The 18,599-nt window shown below is 44.3% G+C and overlaps 1 protein-coding gene across 7 annotated transcripts in view; it reads right to left on the bottom strand.

Annotated features, from left to right (window-relative positions):
• FAM110B (family with sequence similarity 110 member B) overlaps window positions 1-18,599 on the bottom strand; it is a 129,315-nt gene that overhangs the window by 68,394 nt on the left and 42,322 nt on the right. For all 7 annotated transcript variants that reach the window (XM_030859706.2, XM_030859708.2, XM_060287233.2 and 4 more), the window contains exon 3: window positions 7,870-7,919. The gene's annotated coding sequence lies outside the window, so the exon portion shown is untranslated. The remainder of the gene's footprint in view (window positions 1-7,869; window positions 7,920-18,599) is intronic.

Below are 18,599 nucleotides of genomic sequence, written 5' to 3'. Positions count from 1 at the left end.
TAGTTTTTATCTTTGCATGGTCAACTCGTCCAAATTGTTTCATTTTTCTACTGTGCTACTCACGCCGAACATAAATTTTTAATTAAAACTTGATATTTTTCCCACTCCCACCCAAGGAAAAGAAAAAACTAGGGGTGGCAAGTTTTTAATGAGTGGCCCCTCTGAAGTCTCAGACTTGGAGGTTCCTGCTGCCTTCCCTGGTCATCGGCTCTGGCCTTCAGCTAGTCTACAGGATGCAGCTCAGCTTTTCTAACCAGCTAGTAAGCAGCAGCCTTAGCAAACACAATTTTGATGTACTAATCGATCCCAGCCAGAACTCAAACCGTCAGGGTGGGAACCTAAAGTTCAGCCTGGATTGTCAGTCAGTCTGCTGATGATGATTCGGCATTAGGGCCTCTGCGGACACTACAGCAAGTCCTCCCTGGAAATTACTGTACAGCCCAGACATTCCTTCCCTGAGTTATTTGTGTAATTCTCTCCTTCTATCTAAAGGCGCTCTTCGGCACTTAAAAGATATGTCCAGGTTCAAACGCCTGGAAAGACACCAGTAAGTTTAAGTGATGGAGAAAGAAAGGAAAATAATTTCTTTGGATATAAAGTTAGAAACATTAGCGTCACTGAAGACTGACTGGAACCTTGGCAAGTTTCGGAAGCTTATGGACTGTTACCCACTCCAGTAGGAATCGAGTTTAAAATAAGGTAAAGCAAAGCAATCACCTTTCAGTGTGTCTGCCTAGACTGACTCTGTTTTTGCTTTCACAGTTTGAAAAGTCTTGTGAACCATAGCTCAGTATCATTAACAGATAATGGTTCCAAGGTTTTGTTAGAAAGATATTTCCATTTATATGTGTATATTTTAAAGGTAATTTTATTATATCTAGGGACCAATTTTTAAAGTTCTACAATAGAAAATAATGTGCAAATGGGATTTATTTAACAGAAATTTGCCTTGAAGCAAACTGAGCTCTGTTCTATTTATACCGTTAAGTGTCTAATTACCTGTAAAGCCAAAAGCCAAGAATTTTTTTTTTCTTACTGAAAATAATCACCCCGCCAGTTGCTTTTTTTTTTTTTTTTTCCAGTATGCGGGCCTCTCACTGTTGTGGCCTCTCCCGTTGCTGAGCACAGGCTCTGGACGCGCAGGCTCAGCGGCCATGGCTCACGGGCCCAGCCGCCCCGCGGCATGTGGGATCTTCCCGTACCGGGGCACGAACCCGCGTCCCCTGCATCGGCAGGCGGACTCTCAACCACTGCGCCACCAGGGAAGCCCCCCAGTTGCTTTCTTGAATGTTAAGTTGTTCATAAACGGTTTTCTGAATCTGGATTCCCTAGATTTCTCCTGTTTCTGTTTTCATATGTAGAGATCCTTTTCTATGTTTTCTTTTACAGCAAAGAGACAATTTTTCATTATGTAATCCTGTTCAAGGCAGGGACAATGATTAGGGAAGTTTTTTCACTTAACAAATGTTATTCTCCTGGAAAGTTTACCACTCAGTGATTTGAACAGAAAAAATACCGTGTCCTTCAAGAATGAGGAAGAACTTACTGAAGAGAAAGAATCCTTTGAAACTATGAACATCTGAATAGTTTCTAAATAAAGAAGAAAATCTGTGTCACTTATTTAAGGTTCCTTCTTGGGTTAACAATGTATGCTTTATGGACACAATAAAGAAAAAAGCTGTCCCTCTAAACGGCACTGAAACAGTTTGTAAATTTCTGGTGTAGTTTGCAAGTTATTTCTGCAGACGTGGGTTCTCTCTATGTAGGGCACCTTTCCTAAGCCCAGTATCAGTGTATCAGGGAGAACAAGCACACAGAAAAGATAAGCTTCACTGCATATTCCTTTTATCGTGTGTACATTATTAGCTTTGAGACTGGAAGTGATTTGAAGGACATTAATTCACCTTAAAGGAAACTTTCTTGGGCTTGTCTTTTACTTTATTTTCAAAGTCAGATTACAAGCTAATTTAAATTTCAAGTATTTGATTACATTCCTCTTGAATGACTTCCTCCTGATCGTTGCCAAGTCAGTGTTCCCATTCAGGGCGAAGCTATTTTAATTCCACTGCAGGCAGGTCTCCTAATGAAGAGGAGAGTTTAAATTCCTCTTACATGGAAGCGCACATGATGAAGGTTTTTCATCATAAAGTCTGAGTCAAGCCTACACAAGTGGGATTTTTTGTACTAAATTATATAGGAGGCTTTTAAACGAATATCCCAGAGACGTGCTGCCATGGGAATAAATGGCACAAAGGACCTGACAGGTTACTGTAAAGGCACTGCAGGAGTCGGCAGGGCAGCGACAGAAACTGCCCACCTGACGTCTTGGTGGTATTTTGCACCTTTTATAGAGTGAAGAAGCTTTTGAAGTTTTAATCATCTTCCTCCAAAGGTGTAAGCATAATCTTCCCGTTTGTTTTCAGCGTTGTTTAAGAACAAAAATAATTTGAATATGTGATGTAAGTCAGTACCAGGCTTTAGAAAGATGGTACCTCACCAGGTTATCCTGAGAGTGGGGATGGGGGAGAAGTGGGTGGTTCTTAGTTAATTTTATTTTGTCTACAATGGGCACAGCTCATCCACATAGAAGAGTGGATCCTGGCTTCCCTGGCTGAAGTAAGTAGAAAATCTGATTGCTCCTCCAACGGTAGTGATGGGTGGTCCCGCTGATGAGAGTAAATACTCCAACCCCTGGAGATGCTCTCGGTGAGAGCCAGGGTCTTGCAGAGATGAAGGGCCTCTTGCCCCAAGCCCAAGCCTGGGACAGGCCAGGGGAGGAAGGAGAGTGAAAAAACGTCTTTTTTGATTTGTAATTACAACTTTCCTTAAAATGTCCTCATTTTCAGCAATGGAACTTATACAGAATTTTTGCTATTATTTGTTTTCTTTTTTGAAAAATAACAATTTCTGTCTTCCCCAAAGATGCTGATGCTGTGTACTTTTCGGAAGGATGAAACAAAAAACCCCCTCTGTTGGCAACCAAGAGAAAGCAATCTGAAAGCACTGACATTTTAAACACTGGTGAGTCTTTGTGGTGTGAAATTAACTGGAATCTCAGTTAACCTCTGGTCCTTCTTGATTTACTAGTCTGGAGGCTGTTCTGAAGTCTGTGCTCACTCATGCCTCCATACGTGCTTCTTTTCCGCGTGACTCTCTGACCTAAATTGCGGTGAAATGGCCTGTATGACACCAAATTTTTCATATATGAACAAACTGAAGTCATCCAACTGCAAAACTCCGTTCACCTGCAGAACTCCTGTCAGGGTCATCCATCAGCGATGTTCTGCATTTTGGGGAGACGTGTGCAACAGTGAGGAGTCCAGACGGTGGTTCCCCTGAGTTCCCACGGATACGAAAGGATTGTCCTCCCAGAAGAGGACGGGGAGCTGTTCCATGAAGACACTGAAATTCCAACACTGTGGTTTAATAAGGATGAACAAGTGAGATCAACGAGGCAGAAGGGAGAGAGAGCTCAGAAACAGATCCACAGACTTAAAGCTGACTTTTCACAAAGGAGCCCAGACAATTCAATGAAGGATGAAAAGCCCTTTCAACAAATGATGATGAACAAATGGATACCCATTTGGAAAAAATAGGAAACTTTGATCCCTACCTCACACCTAAAATATCAACCTGAGATAGATCAGAGACCTAAAAGTTAAAAACTAAAACTACAATGCTTCTAGAAAAAAAAAACAGAGGAGAATATTTTTGCAACCTGGGAGTAGGTAAAAATTCCCTAGAGTCACAAAAACACTAACTGTAAAAGAAAAAACTGACAAAATGGTCTTTAAAAAAATTTTCAACTTCTGCTCATCAAGACACTGTGAAGAAAATGAAAAGACAAACCACTAAATGAGAGAAAATATATCTTATACATAGATATGAAAAAGAACTTTTAGCCAGAAAAAATGAAGAGTGACTAATCAATAACAAAAGGACATACAATCCAACTCTAAAAAAGGGCAAAAAGTCGAACGAACACTTTGCAAAGGAAGATACACAAAAGACCTGTGAGTATATGTAAAGAGAGTCAACGTCATTCGTCATGAGGTAAATACAAATTAAACCCACAATAATACACTATTCCATAGCCGCTTAAATCACTAAAGATAAAGAGACAATAGCAAACGTTAGCAAGAATATGGAACAAATGGACTCTCACACACTGCTAACAAGGAAGTCTGAGTTAATCAAACATTGACCCCGTTATCTGGCAATTCCACTAAGGGGTATTATCCAAGGTAGAGGAAAACGTATATCTATAAAAAGACTCATTCAACAATGTTCATGGCAACTTTTATTCAAAATGCCCAACTGGAAACGATCCAAATGCCCAATAACAGAAGAATAAACAAATTGCAGTACACGCACATAATGAAATAAATATTACTCAGCTACTGATACAACGAGGATGAATCTCAAAGACATGATGAATCTCTAAGACATGGTATGGGAAGAAAGGAGCCAGTACAAAGGGTATTCACTGGATGATTCCATCCATATAAATTTTAAAACACATAAGACTAATTTATGGTGATAGAATAATCATTTTTCCCTGGGTGGAAAAGGGGGATCTGACTAGAAAGTGGCAAGAGAGAATTGGCTGGGGTGATAGAAATGTTCCATGTCTTTATTAGGGTGATTACAGAAGTGCATGTATTCGTTAGAACTTACCAAACTGTACATCTAAGATCTGTAAACTTTACCTCAAAAAAAAAAAACCCATATCGTATTAAAAAACAGTAATACCAATATAGTCTTGCTACAAAGTTTTGAAGAAGGTTGTATTACTGATTTGACATCCTAATGAAATTATTTATATCTCAAATTCTTCTGAACCTTTCAATCTCTTATTTATATGTAGTATGCTGTGTATACATAGAGAAGAAAAGGATAACTCAATTCTAATTCTACGTGATTTTAAACAACAGTTAAAGTTTACTCATTTGAATGTCATATTGTACCTTATGTTATTGCTTTATCAGAACCTTAGAATATTGTTTTTTGATTCATAGGCCCTCAGTTCATTTTAAACCATGAACCGCTGTTAACATCCACTTAAAACACCTTTCTTTTAAGTTATTTTTACCTCTTCAGCTTTGACCAATTTTTGGTAAGGGAGGTCAGCTTTGACCAATTTTTCTTTTGTTTGTTTCATGTTTGTCAGAAAGCAGTTTTCCAGAAGATATCAGTATATATTTTATACGAATATAATTATACAGTGGCCTTTCTTTCCCCCAGACTGACTTGTATATCACTCATAAAAGAAACTCACAACTAAGCATCTTCAGGCCAAAGGAGATTTTAATAACAGTCTTGAGTTTGAATAGCCTGTTTTTTCACGAGTTACATGAATTTAGGTTAAATTATTTAATTTCCTTAAGACAGTTTCTTCTTAAATAAAAATGGTTGTACCAATAGCTATTTCATAGCTTCATAAAAAGGAGGGGGGTGGGAGCTGGGCCCCTGCAGCTGCTGAGGAGGCGCCCTGTCTGCAGAGAATGTAAACGATAATCATAAAGCCCCTTGCAGACAGCTCTAAAGCACATCGGGAATAAAATACCTGTCCCCATGGGGCAAGCCGTCCCCAGAGTCACAGCCTGGCAGCCCCTCTGAGGACCCAGAACAGCTTACCTTCCTTGAACACTTCCTACGAGCCTGGCCCTGAACTAAAGCCCATTAATCATTGAATCCTTGCGACGGTTCCAGGAAGCAGATACCACTGTCACCACTTTTCAGTGGAGCAAACTGGCTGAGAGGTCGGGAACCTTCCGGAGGCTCCTCGGGTGGGTGGTGGGATGCGGGTGGGGCTGGCGGTCAGTCCAACGCCCGCCTTTGACCAGGAAGCCGCACTCTTATTTCTGAGCTTCCAGGCATTCACCCTTCCGGTGATGGCGAGGGAGCCGGGGTCAGAAGGGGGGCGATCTCGACTAAAACAGTTTTGAAGAATCTGGACCCTCCAGCGTGATGTGCAGCAGGACAGGAAAGCAGCACAGTGAACAGGGCAGAGCCTCCAGTCCTGCTCCTACACGCTAATCCCCCAGCGTCGGGAAGCAGAGGAGAGCAGCCTTGCCCCAGATGGTGCGCTTAGCTACCTAAATGTGCCTCGTGCGTGTGCGTGTGTATATGTCTGTGTGCACATGTGTACACGTATGCCTGTATATGTGCATGTGTATATGTGGATATGTGTGCACATGTGTATGTGTGTGTGTAAGTATGTATGCACATGTGTATGTATATTGTGCGTATGTGTACATATGTATGTGTGTATGTGTGCGTGTGTGTGTACATGTGTGTGCGTGGCACCCCCAGCCCCTCTCAGGTGCTCTACCAGCAGGCCGAGCCTTTCCTCAGCCTCACTGGTGGGCCCATAGCAGGGGACCTGCGAGCTGGCCGGCGCTCTCACTGAGAAGAGCCATGACCAACCGAGGGGCCAACAGAGGAGAGCAGAGCCCTCCTGGCAGCCCACAACCGTCAGAGTGTGTTTTCAAGGTGGTGAACTCGGCCCTCAACCATGGTGTGTACGTGGCTATAAATCAAGAGGTAATTAGATTTTGCAGCATTTAACCCAACCCCTCTGTTGCCCTCACTTAGTGGCCCGGGTGGAAAAGAAAGGCTGACCCTTCCCACTGAAAACGCAGGCCTCTTCACTCTGGCTTGTGCTCCACCTTGGCCCCCAAAGCACTAGACAGCCCTGGAAAGCACATTCTCTCAGGGTTCAGGTTCAGTGACAACACCCTGCAAATGCACCGGGGATGGGGATGAAAAGAGCACTGGGAGAGAGGGGTCTGTCCTCATCGTACTGGAACCCACATTAACAACCACAAGCTGGAAAATGCCACAGCAGTTCAAATAAACTACGCATCAGTGTGAAAATTTAATTAACCCATCAGAAAAGCACCGAAACCTTCACAGACATGCATACACACAGGAATCTATGCAAAAGCAGCTCTCATTTGATTTTAGTCAAAGCAAACTCAGCCTTCAGTGTAAGCTACAAACGTATCGTCTTGGGCAGTTTATAAGGGAGCCCTCGGGAGACGTGTGAATTTTGCCTTCCCAAAGATTTTAGTTTTAAATGTGATCAAGCCCAGTGAAAATGTAATCTGATGCTTAGGTTCACACAGAAATGTCAGTGTTCTCTTTTAGTGTGAGCTGATGTTTTTATTTTACATTTCCACACATTATGCTTCTTATGTTAAATAAGTTTTGGTAACCTGTAGAAATTGAAATGGTACTAAAAACATGACAAATTAAATTTCATTTATTTTAAACCACTGGCTATTTTTCAGACAGCCTTGTCCTGAGAACTTTAAGAAGCTAGAGACATCCATTATTCCAAAATTATTTTATGACTGAAAATTTTCAGTTTAAAAAAAAGTTATATATTTTAGACCAGAGCTTGGCAATTTTTTTTTGTAAGGGCCAGACTGTGAATATTTGAGGCTCTGCAGGCCACACAGTCCTCACTACAGCTTGAAACCAGCCGCAGTCAACACTTCAATGCAGGAGCATGACTGTGTCCCAATAAAACTTTATTTACAAAACACCAACAGCTGGACGGATTTGGCCCATAGGCCATCTTTGCCAGCCTCTGATCAAGGCTAGACTAAAATAGTGTGGAATCTGGTCTCTAATGTGTACTGGAAACTGATACTTCAGAGCAAAAAAGAACTAGAGAAAGCAACCCCTTGTATCCCGCTGTATAATGTTAGATGCAGCAAATGCTTCTTGAGTCTCTGGATGTTACTAATTTACAAGGTTTGAAAGTCCACACGGCACATTAATGGGTGTTCATGCTGATCACAGCTGGAAACAGCGTGTCCTGGTTATGATTCGAGATGGCAAACAAAGGGTTCTACTCACAAGGGAAGGCTTCATCTGACTCGGGCTGGATCTCAATAGGCCCAAGGCACCTGAAAAAGAAAAAGCCACTGCTGTCACTTAAGAGCACAACTGAATCCCTCAGCTCCCAAAGGGCACTGGAAATGCCAGGCTGTGAGAGACACACAAAACACGGAGGAGTAGGGAAGAGCATGACGTGTCCTCAGATGACACAAAAGAATGTGTGTCCACGGGTCTAAGGACAATTAACTACAATGTAATCTTTAGATCAGGAATGGTGACTATTCAAATGCCAAAAAGGAACATAACCCCCAGTGGGAAAAAAGAGACAAAAAAGCTGAAGTAGAGAACTGGGAGAAGAATGAGCCTATTCAAATGACGTGGGCTAACGCAAGACCCTCGGCAGTGCACCTGCCACCAGGGGTCAGCAAAGGCTCCCGGCAGGTAGAGGCACGGCCCTGCTGGACTCCTAACATGGTAAACCGCGGGGCACGTGCTAAAATGCTCACTCTCCCGGGTGACAGGGGCTTCCCCGGGCTGGCACCCTCACTATGGAAGGCAAACTACTCAAAACCCAAACTCTCAAAGTTTGCCGTCTGAGTCCTTTCTGGAACAAGAGAGGGTATGAATAATGATCTCAGATTGTATATCACCATCCGTGGGAGTCGTTTTAAAAAAGTACTACTTTGAGAAGGTAGCAATTCAGTCCAAGATTCAATGGCCCATCTGATAATATGGTGTAGAAAATAGAGGAAAAACAAACAAAAAAACAAAGGACTGAGAAGGTGCTGTGAAATAATTGTTAATTTTTAAGATATATGAATAAACATGTAACTAGTCTGAAAAAGAAAACTACCAGCTAAAGCTATTGTTTATATACAAACAGATGCATCCACGTGTAGAGGTCTTTCGCTTTTGAGCGACACTCCCACCGTCAAGTCCGACAGGCCTCCAGCTACAAATATCTCGGTAAATGCAGGTTACAAAACGGTCCACAGACTCCTCTCAACTGCTCTGACCTTCACAGTCTCCATCTTTTCCTATTTACTAAATCCCCAGAGTATACCCTCCTCTTCTTTATTTATTTGTTCCGTTGTGTCTAAAGAAATACAGCAACTAAACCCAGCTAGCAATGGGTCTTCTGCAAATCCCGTTTTGGAAAACCACAGCGATCGCTACTGATTCTTCAGTCATGCAGTTGAGGACCAGGGCAAGTTACAGAAACGATCTGCTTGCTCTCGTCAGCTGGGGTTGAAGGAGACTTGAGATGTTCACATCCCTTTGCCGTCAGGAGGAAGGGATCTGGGTGTACACTGCTCCTGGCTGAAGCTAGACTCCTCCTATCAGGACATGGCAGGAGGACTTTCACACCCAGCCTCACTGCCCACCTGCCAGGGTCTCGCATCTAATACTGCACATTGAAACCAAGCAGAAAAAACTTTAAACTGAGCTGAAGTTCCAGAGAGGGAGAGAAAAATATTGTAAGTCAGGCCAAATATCGAACAAAAGCTTAGAATAAGGCATAAGTCACTGAGACACAATAACTGAAAACATCTTCCTGGAGCACCAAGGCCCAGGTCTGAACCCCTTTTCCTGCCTCTCTGCAATCACTGTTCTTGGGACCACGTGGCTCTATATCCCATATATGTGTTCCCGGCTCCCACACGTCCATCTCCAGCCCATCTTCTCTCCCGACCTCCAGACTGGTATGTCCAACAGCACCTCAAGGTCTCCATGTGTCTCTCTGCTCCTAGTGAGGCCCTCCCTGGCCCCCCATCTGCATTAGTTTCTGTTGCTGTGTAACAAGCACCCCACTCGCTTACTATCGCAGTCTCTGTCAAGGCCCGGGCATGGCTTGGCTGGCTCCAACCTAGGCTCAGGTCTCACAAGGCTGCCATCACGGTGTGGTCTGGACGGCCTTCCTCTAAGAAGCTCAGGGGCCTCCTTCAGGTTCCCATGGTGGTTAGCAGAATTCAGCCCCTTAAGGCTGGAGCACTGAGGCCCCAGTTTTCCTGCTGGCTGTGAGTGAGGGTGCCACCCTCCTCTTCTAGGGGCAGCTCACAGCTCCCTTCTCCAAGGCCAGCAGGAGAATCTCCACTCCAGTCTGCTGAGACGGAGTCTTACGCGAGGTAACCTGGTAATCACAGCAGTGCTATCCATCACCCTCACCAGACGCTATTAGCCCTACCCACCCAACACAGGGGGCACCTCAGAACTCTGCCAGCCACGCCTCTAAAATGCTGCCCCTCACTCCCACAACACGCATATATACCCCCCCGCTTTATTTTCCCCTATAGTGCTTTTTACCATTTGAAATAATAAATACCTTATACACGTCCACATTTCTGCTTCATCTCACTGAAATATAAGCCTCACCAGGACAGAACGTTTTGCCTGTTCTTGTTTACTGCTATAACCCCAGCCTGTAAAAGAATCCTGCCTGGCTCCGAGCACTTACCCACAAATATTTATTGAATGAATGAATGATTCACTACCTAGGCTTGCCTAAAAACCATCAGCATCTCAACATCTCCCATTCCACTGCTAAGCACAGGTTTCTGCGACCTCTTTCCACTGTAGTGAGGTGCCTTACATCAGAACTTTGTTTGGTCACAAAAGATCAAGCTAAATGTTATCCTTCCCATGGTCGCAAAGCTATATAGTTTTAGTTTATTTATAGTTTTATCAGCCAACTGTGTAGTGAGAATGCCACCCTGAGTATTTGCAAAACCACCATTTTTAAGCACACGCGAAAACAGATACGTTTCATGTCCGGTTCCCAGGCTCTGAGATGACTTCTGTTTGTTTTTTAATCTGAAAAATAATCTTCAGTCAAACAGTGGAGAAAGTAGGAAGTAAAAGCCAAGCTCCCTTTGAACAATGACTCCAAGAAAACCACGAGTATGTGACTAAGTCGGTGACTGAAACGAGAGAAGTATGGTTTTCAGAGGCAGTGAACATAACTGTGAAACATACACACTGGGTGTCTGTTTTACCCCATGCGCTTGTGGTCAGCAACGTTCTTTTAGGCGATCAAAAAATGTCCGCACAAAAACAATACTCATAAACCCAACTGCAAGTTCTATAACAAACTGATGATTACCTGACGTCCAGACTAAAAACCACGCACACGCGGCCTCCACTAAAAGTAACCGAAGGCCACTCAGGTGACCACAGGTTGTAAAAGGCAGGCTGATTGTCTCTTGCATCTTGTTTACCTTTCCCCACTCTTGTTTATTTTACTAGCGCTACGACTACTAATGCAATTCAAGGAACACAATAAATTTCTAACTCTCCCTCACCAAAGATAAATGAGCACTCATTTCTGCCTTCCTGGCTGGTTTCTGCTTCTGGCTTTCCTCCTCTAACCATATGTACAGTGTCCAGGTTAATCTGCCAAAAACAGTGATTCTGGGAAGTCCCTCCTCTGGTTATGAACTCAGGGTGGCTCCCTATGGCCTCGCTCCTCAAGTTCACAGCCCTCTCTGGGGTCTCGCTTGTCAAGTTCCTAACCTGGGTTAGGCCCGTAGCCTGGGTCAGTCTGGTTTCTATGTTAACAGCAAGACTCTGACCACTTGACTCCATCCTCATCTGGCCACCACTGGCCTTGGAGTGACTGGCTAAAAGAACACAGATCAATGAATGAAAATCACAAACATCAAACCCTAAGCCCCACTGACGGCAGAGACATTCTTTACGTGGAGGACAGACTGCTTCTCTTTCCCTTAGAAACACAGCAAGGTTAAGAAGGAAGAAAGTCCATAAAACATGGTCTTCAGCATCTCAAAGTGAAGCACAATAAGGGTAAATTGAAAGTATTACGGAGGTAAATTTGGCATTTCCCAAGCATCTTTTTTTTTTAATGTAGTTTTACGTTTTAGAAATAAATTTATTTATTTTTGGCTGCGTTGGGTCTTCATTGCTGCACGCGGGCTTTCTCTAGTTGCAGCGAGCGGGCTCTTGGTTGCAGTGCGCGGGCTTCTCATTGCGGTGGCTTCTCTTGTTGCGGAGCACGGGCTCCAGGTGTGCAGGCTCAGCAGTTGTGGCACACGGGCTTAGTTGCTCCACAGCATGTGGGATCTTCCCAGACCAGGGCTCGAACCCACGTCCCCTGCATTGGCAGGCGGATTCTTAACCACTGTGCCACCAGGGCAGTCCTCCCAAGCATCTTAACTGAGCTTTCTGAGGAGGCAGTGTTCCAACAGGGGCCCCAGGAATTCCCAACCCCTCGGAGCACAGGCCTGCACAGTCCCAGGACGGTAAACACAGTGGATCTCACTCCTGTGATCAGGAATGTTACATGTCACATTAATCTCAGCTAGGGGGTCTGTCCGGATGGATCCTGCACTCTCACGCATCCTTTAAAAGCAGAGTTTTCTCTGGCAGGTCACAGAAGAGAAAACGAAGCGACTGAAAGCTGAGGGGGTCCAAGGCGATGCTGCTGTGATGTTATGACAGGGTCCGGGGCAAGGAACGGTGAGTGGTTTCTAGAAACTTCTAGGAACTGATAGCAGCCTTGGCCTCAGTCTTGCCTACAACCTGAATGAGCTTAGCAACTGATTCCTCCCCAGGGCCTCGATCTAGACCACGGCCTGGCCAACATCTTGACTGTGAGGCCCTGAGCAGATCCAAGTCCAACCAGGAAGCACTTGTGACCACAGGACTCATAGGCGCTGAGAAACAGCTGTTGTTTGTGGAAATGTCATGCAGAAAACCAACATGCTTTCCTCTAAGCGCAGCGTCTGCTCACATGAAACGGTATCCTAAAAGCACCTCCAAGACTGTCAACTGTTCTCATGGGTAGGAATGTATAAAAAGGACAAAGAGAAAGAAAAGCATAAGAGACCTCCAAGGAAATCTCTATCCTTCTTACAAAACCATGAGATCTGGGAACAAGTAGAGTATACGAATCTGTAACGACAGACAGTGTCTGCTCTAAAGATCACCATGTATAAGCAATACTTCTCAGAAGTGTTAAAATAGGAATCGTCCCTTCCACGATATTTTACTAACGTTAACATCAATAATGGCCGCATGAACATTATAATTTATTCAGGTTCCTATGACGTATATTAGGAAAGGTGTTCATCTTTTATTCATCAAAAGAATAACTAATTACCTACTATACACAGTATCCTTTGTAAGTGCTTATTGACTAATTCCAGGGAAGGCTAAGAAAAACATGCCATCTACATATTATTACAAGAAAAAGTAAATATTAGAGGATGCTTGCCCACTGTTTTTCTTAACAGTAACCATTAATCACTAAAATACAAATGTTCTGTGTTTCGTTTTGCTTTTATAAGCAATCTTAATTATTTTAATTTATAGATATTTGTTTCATTTCTACTCCACGCTAGGCTCTCTGCTAGGCACTAAGAAACATAGATAGTAAGTCAGCCCCTGATTTCCAGTTACCCAGAGTCTATTAAGAGAGAGAAACAAGGCTATTAAGAATTGAAACGAGCAGTTTCAATCAGTACAATATTAGTGGTGTGGGGATTACGTAAGATGCAGTGTAGCCTGGGAATTATATAATGTTCAGTGCAATGGTGCTGAGTAGTCAATTAAGAAAGTGTGTATCTCCACCCATCCATCCATCCGTCTGTCGGTCCGTCCACCCATCCATCCATCCATCCATCTAAGACGCTTACAAGTTAAACGGAAACATCTGCCCGAACTAAGGGCCGTTCTGACATTTGCTGTGCGCCTAAGGACTGTGATCAAGTACATTTTTTTAACGAGGGAAAACTAGCTTTTCATGAAACACGTCTATGCACTGTCGTCTACTCAAATATGAAAGGCAGCTACCAGTTCTTAATCTGTCACAATTGAGTTCACACATTTCTAACACAACAGTCTTAGTACAACAAAACTTTACCCACCCCTGGAAAGGGAACACCATTTTATTCGCTAACCTCTAAAGTTCTGATAGAAAGTGGCATTAAAATCACACTGACTCCCCAGAAAAAGAGTATATGAGAGTTTGGGACCTAAATCAAACCAAACACTTCACCCCTGACCCAGCAATGTAAAGTGACAATAATTGTATTCTTGGAGGGGTAGAGTCATTAAAGTAGAAAATACTGAGTGTTATAGTTTATGAACACATACACACACACAGACACACACACATGTGCATGCCTGCGCACACACGCACGCACACCCAGTATCTATTATACCAGTCCTGCTGGGAGGAAATGAAAATCTTAATCCCCATCACTGTACCAAGGTTTTTCTTAAGTGAGAAATTTCCCCGTGATAATGCTTGTCTTACTTGGCGTTTATTTTTAAAAGGATGAGCCGTGACTTTTCACACAAGCTGTTTTCAAATTCCACCCCTTAAAATTATTCCTAAAAGAACTTTCTTAGACTCAGTTGTCAGATGTTTAACATCTGCTGTGCGCTTGACAAAGTCAGGGATGCAAAACACAGTGCTTAGAAATCACAGGCATGGAAGAACACGCTGACGGGATACAGTGCAATGGACAGTACGTGACCCCAAGCCGTCACGGAGTTTATGCGTCGGCTGTAGAGATTTGGTGAATAAACACGCAAGACATTAGAAAGCAATAATACACGAAGCAACAAGAGAAGCAGAAGGGGGATACTTCCAACAGATGATCCCTGCTCTGTCCCAAAAGGCAGGGAACCCACCTGCCACGAGGTCCCGCAGCTGCTCTGTTGTGCGACATCCCACAGGGGGTGAGATGGGGCCTCTTCAGTTTATGAATACCAAAATTTAGTTATTTTAACTTAGTGACTAAGGAGTAACCATTTATTCCCAACTGAAAACAAAAGTCTAAAGGCTGCTCAAAGGCGGCGCTCAGAGCCAGGCTTGGGGAGATGCCGGCACAGCACGGGGGAGCCTGGAGCCATGGTCACACATGACGCGCCCCCAGCCCCGCCACAGACATTGCATCTTGGTGTCCTGTCTGCCCGACGCGGATAATGAAAGGGATGGTGACCGTCTGTGTGAAGGGCACCTCGGGCCCAGCACTGCACCAGCGCTTGTGAGGAGTGTCGCGTGTAATTCTCACCAGAACCTTTCGAAGCAGGTGCCGGGAGAACAATCTAGAAATAATAACAGAATGGGGCCAGCAGGATAGGGTCGTTGTGAGGGTTAAGTGACAACAATATTTTATGATCATGAGCGTTTTGCCAGGCACGCAGTACCTCAAAAATGACACGTATCACCATTACTTAGCTGAGCGAAGAAATGGGGCAGGGATTTCAAGCAAAGGAAAAGAGCAGGTTTTGCAGAAAGTCTTCGAGAAAAGAGCCTTCGAGATGGCAAGTAGATCAGTCCAGCTGAGAAGAGTTCCAAGGAGGAGAGCGGGAATGGCTGGGGAGGTAAATCTGAACTCGACTACGGCTGCAGCTGAGCGCCCAGGGTCCACATGCGTACCTTTTACCCCCATGGCCCAGGGCGGTTGGCACAAGGCTTCTAAAAATGAAGATACTATTTCACTGAGATCCACCTACAGGCAACATGCAGGGAAGATTGAAAAGGGAACAGCTAAGGGCCAGAGGGACTGATCGGAGGCAAAACTGCGTGGTAAGAGAAGATGGGGGTTACCTTGGAACACGAAAGGTAGGAAGAAAACGGCAAACGTGAAAGAACAAAAATACTTAATGAGCGGACGCTCCAAGGTTTTCCGGAGACGGTTTCTTGGTAAGGGAAGCTCAGTGGTACTAGAATAACAGTCAGGAGAGGACGCTGGCTTCACAGGAAGATCAGGGAGCCTTCGTGACATCGCGAATTTGAGTCCGGACTGGAATATTGATGACGTGGGTCTAGCAAGTGGCATAAAGGTTGGGATAATCAATGGGGAAGCACAGGTGTGGTGTGATGTTCCTGGGCGTAGGGCGAACCACTGGGCCGCAGTGCCTGGAACCACATCCCAGGCCCCGCAGCCTCCAGGCATAACACGAGGTGATGAGAGAAAAAAGTGCGGCCTCTAGGTCCACCCACATGAGGCTCCAGCCCATGAGACTCCCTCGTCCTCAAACCTCATTACGAGCATCGTATCCAAACACAGACCATGACGCCAAAGCTCAGGTCATTCATATTCACCTCTTCCCTGCAGATCGGCCGGGACGCCTGGGCTAAGGCATAAGAGTGATGTCACCACTCGGAGTCCTGCAGAAGGTTCAGGTCGCTGCTTCCCCGAAACGTAAAGCAGCTCACTCTTCTTGTATCGTCTTCAGTTCTCATAGCAGGGAAGTCGACTGAGTTCCCACTTTCCACCTAATTAGGTTCACACGGGGAACACTATTTCCGTACATTTTCTGAAAACACTCCCTGCCATCACCAATATTTTCTCTTCGTGATGTCCATCCAACTTTCTTGTGCTTTGAAAGTGCATTAACGTGATGGTCGTCACCAGCGTCAGCTCTAGAAATCTGAACAGGCTCCTTGATTCAAGCCGTAAGACCTAAGACCCTACGTACTATTCTCTCCGGCACGTGTAAGGCCACTTGGCGTTGTATATTCAATTGGACCATGATCAATCCGGGGAATGTGACCCACAGCCGTCCTCGGGCACACAGCACACACCCAGCGCGGTCTAGCATAAGCAAGGAGATGGAGAGTTTAAAACTTACAACTAGTGCCTGCCTGACTTGGCATCAATCGTTCTTTTACAAAAGTGAATGTGAGCAGGTGGTACAAGTTGAAGACTAAGAAACGGGGAGATGTGCTCGCACACCTCCTTCAAATCCCTGGCCTGAGGGGTTCCCAAAGCTGAGCCAGACAGGAAGAAGTTATACATGTAGAAGTGGTACTGAGACATTCTGTTTATCTCGGGCTCCTTAAAGGGTAACTTGCACTTAGTGAGGCTTCTTGGTATATACAGTATAACAGGAAGAACACAATGCATGGAATGACAAGGCTTCAGGTTATACCTGACAGTTAATGTCTGGGCTCCTACAACCTCTCCGTGCCTCAGTTTCCTCATCTACGAAATGGGCACTCCAGAATTGCCACAAAACAACAAATGACTTCTGAGAATCTTGAAGACTGAATTACTAATATTTTATTTTAAAGTCTACATTGTGTATTAATATATAGTAGAAACTAGTTCTGATAAGTTAGTTGCATAAAATATAAAAATTCAACATAGTTAATGTGACCATGCTAATTTGGTCATCGTGCCCAGGGGGTATCACATTTTACTTTCCTGATGTGAATAAGTGCTCTTAGCTGAAAGAAAAATTCTCCTTAAAGAAACGCCTGCCTTTTGGTATGACAATCTTAATACAATTTCTTTCTTTTTTCAAAAATTTTATTTATTTATTTTTGGCTGCGTTGGGTCTTTGTTGCTGTGCGCGGGCTTTCTCTAGTTGCGGTGAGCAGGGGCTACTCTTCGTTGCGGCGCGCGGGCTTCTCACTGCGGTGGCTTCTCTTGTTGCGGAGCACGGGCTCTAGGTGCACGGGCTTCAGTAGTTGTGGCATGTGGGCTCAGTAGTTGTGGCTCACGGGCTCTAGAGCACAGGCTCAGCAGTTGTGGCGCACGGGCTTAGTTGCTCCGCGGCATGTGGGATCTTCCCGGACCAGGGCCCGAACCTGTGTCCCCCTGCATTGGCAGGCGGATTCTTAACCACTGTGCCACTAGGGAAGTCCCTCTTTTTGTTTTATAAGGTGAAAATACTCCTTGGTTTGTGTGCTCCACCACTGCAATGGTTTGCACAGGTGGTCACTGAATAGATGAATAAATGAAGAGATAAAACTGGAATTGCATTAAAAGGCAGCACATGAAGTACAGCTGGTCGTGGAAACATGCAAGACCCAGGCCTCCTGAGCACAGAGGGTACCCGGGCAAGGCAGCAAGCAGGTCAGTTCATACACTGGAGCATCCACTGGGGTCAGGCACTGCTCCAGACCCTGGGGACAGAGCTGTCAACAAACATACAAAATGCTCTCACGACACTTATTACCTCCTAGCTCTACTTGTCAACTTCCTGACTGAACAGCAACACAGCAGCCAGGGAGAGTGTGATCACAGTGTCAGAGACGTGACACACCCAGTGGCACTCTGAGGGGCTAAGAGAGCACAGTTCCATGGATTAACAACAAGGTCCTACCGTAGAGCACAGGGAACTATATTCAGTATCCTGGGATAAACCATAATGGAAAAGAATATAAAAAATAATGTATATATATGTATAACTGAATCACTTCGTATACAGCAGAAACTAACACAAACATTGTAAATCAACTATACTTCAAGAAAAAAAAAATTACCACCAACATATGGAAAAAGAACACATTAAAAAAAAGAGACAGAGAGACAGAACGCAGTTCTAGTGCCCTGAACCACACATGTGGGAGACCCAGTGCTGGGTCTCCTCCTGCAATAAACATGGCAACAGACGGCCCACTGCACAGACCTGCACTCACCCACTTACTGTCAGATGACGATTCATGTCACTTCACTAATTTTTAAAACAACTCTTTAACAGACTATTACACTTCGACTTTTAACGAATTAAAGCTGCTTTTAAAAAAAAAAGAGCTTTTTATTTTAGCCAGTTAACTCGTTATTTCCTAGAACTAAGGAGTACACATGCTCTACGTCCTATTTAATGCTGAACATATTTAATTCACAAAGCAGCTTGCAGGCTTCGTTTCATTCATCCACACAGTCTTTTGTCCTTGTGTTATGAGGATTTCCAAGTGCCGCCAGATTTTAACCACAGCTAGCACTTTCCTAGAGCACCCGCGCATCCCCGAATTCCAACGCTAAGTG

The sequence above is a fragment of the Globicephala melas genome, chromosome 17 (assembly GCF_963455315.2).
Source record: "Globicephala melas chromosome 17, mGloMel1.2, whole genome shotgun sequence".
Lineage (NCBI taxonomy): Eukaryota > Metazoa > Chordata > Mammalia > Artiodactyla > Delphinidae > Globicephala > Globicephala melas.
This window is presented reverse-complemented; position numbering and strand designations above follow the sequence as displayed.